This window comes from Crocodylus porosus, unplaced genomic scaffold, assembly GCF_001723895.1.
Source record: "Crocodylus porosus isolate Cpor-Errol unplaced genomic scaffold, CroPor_comp1, whole genome shotgun sequence".
Taxonomy (NCBI): Eukaryota; Metazoa; Chordata; order Crocodylia; family Crocodylidae; genus Crocodylus; species Crocodylus porosus.
The window spans coordinates 3,154,928-3,156,873 of record NW_017728913.1 but is presented as its reverse complement, the minus strand read 5'-3'; the positions used below and the strand labels follow the sequence as shown (position 1 = coordinate 3,156,873).

Below are 1,946 nucleotides of genomic sequence, written 5' to 3'. Positions count from 1 at the left end.
CGAAGGGAGTCAGCCGCTGGCGCTGACGTGCGCTCCGGCTCTTTGCTTGATTGGCCAAGCGGGCTCGCACTGAAGCCTGGAGAGGGGGCGCTGTCTCGAGCGTGGCCCCGCCCTTGCGTACGCGGGCGGTGGCGTCTCAAGACTGTCACGTGTTGTGCTGCGTCACCGAACAGTCAACCACTGGGCCAACGGCTCTCGGGGGGAATGTGACGTGCTCAGCCCCTCTGCGGGGTAGGTGTAGGCAGGGCTCGACCTGGGACGGCCTAGGGGTGGGGTATCGTAATTACGCGTGTACACGCGCTCCACGAGACCACACAGCTTGTTTCTGCCAGGCAGAAGGGAGGGAAAAGCTATTTCTTTGCAGTGAGCAGCAGCCAGGGAGCCTGGCCTGCCCATTGTTCTACCCCTCCCCAGGATGGCAGCCTATTCCTGTTGGTTTCAGCCCAAAGCAGCTGCCCCTGGCGCTTAAATTCAGGCCTGTTTCCAAGCTGCTGCTTTGGGGCAAAGGTGTGTGTTTTGAATAGGTAAGAGGATAAATTAAATTTATAGGATACCTATCTTATAGGTGTATGCAACTCAATCCTATAAATGAGCTAAAGTATTCGCTAGGTTAGGTCCTATCTACTATACACTTAGGTGTGTGTGGGAGGTGAAGAAATATGGTACCTTTGCCTCTAAAAGGGGGTGGGGGTGTAGAAAAAGCAGGGGCGAAGACTGTTTGCTTTTATGCTTAATCATTCCACAAGAGCATATCTGGAGAAGCATTGGCAACTTGTTTTTCTTACCCTGCCATATCTTAAGAGGCATCCGCTAACTTGTTTCTCTCCTGCCCTGCTAACTCATAGTTAGAAAGTCCCAAGTCTCGTAACTATGTTGGCCTAAAGTATGCACGCGCTAAAGGAAGATTCCAGTACTCTGTAACAGGATATATAAGTAATGAAGAACCAGCACTAGGGGTTGGCTTTGATCTGAGTCTCATGACTCCAGGCCGACCTGCTTGCAAGCAATAAAGGCCTTATCTCTGTGGCTCGTGGTGTGACTCACTTCTGGGGACCAAATTGGAACTTAGCCTCCAGGAGCTTGAACGGCCCCTTGTGCAACAGGGGGACAACTCATCCAGACCCACTGACTGCAGTGTGGGAGGCAGCCAGGCCATACCAGGCCCACCGGTCAGCCACACCAGACCCACAGGTCAGCCTCACAGCCGCTACCGCCACAGGGCTGCATAGCGTAGCACTAGGGCAGCTGCTTCTAGTCTGTGTAGCATGGCCGTAGAGCCGCTGCTGCTGGGTTGCATGGCACAGTCCTAGAGCTGCTGCTGCTAGGCACGCTAGGAGACCTGCCAGGTGGACCCGGGGGGGTGCACAGATGCAGTTTCCCACTCCACCCGAAGTGTAACACTCAGCTGCTGGGCAGCGGCAGCAGCATTTCTCTTCATGCAGTGCTGCGGCGGTCCATTTGTGGCTCGCTATAACCCACCCAAATCCTTCAAAACCATTCATTCAATGGGTGCTAACAACCTTCACTCCTTTTTAATGGTCCGCTGATCAAGCTAGCCTTTCTTCTGCCATTCTGCAGTCCTGATAATATAGCTCCTATTTCATAGCCCTGCAGACTGTTTTTAACTCATTCTAATGTTACCTTTGTTTTTGCGTCAATCTTAAACAGTCATGTGGCCCTAGCATATTAGGAAGGCTTCTGGTTTCTTTTTACCTGGAGAAAAGTATGTGTTGTGTTATATATGATGATGAACCTTACCACGTGCGCCCCCTTTTTCAAAATCCTGGATCTGCCCATAGAGGCTGGGGCTGAGACTGCTGGTTAGGTGCCGCATTTTTTGCCTGAATGAGGATCCCTGCAGTCTTGATCACCAATTTCAAACCACTGGAGGTTTTTTGTAACTTCATAGTTTCTAGGGTCGGAAGGGACCTGAGTAGATCATCTAG

General features: G+C 51.8%; 1 protein-coding gene and 1 long non-coding RNA gene across 3 annotated transcripts in view; one reads left to right on the top strand and one right to left on the bottom strand.

Annotated features, from left to right (window-relative positions):
* The window catches only part of SCOC (short coiled-coil protein), a 22,440-nt gene that overhangs the window by 4,199 nt on the left and 16,295 nt on the right, over positions 1-1,946 (bottom strand). The window lies entirely within an intron of this gene.
* LOC109309623 overlaps positions 328-1,946 on the top strand; it is a 21,817-nt gene continuing 20,198 nt past the window's right edge. For both annotated transcript variants that reach the window (XR_002100986.1, XR_002100987.1), the window contains exon 1: positions 328-524. This is a non-coding gene — a long non-coding RNA (uncharacterized LOC109309623). The remainder of the gene's footprint in view (positions 525-1,946) is intronic.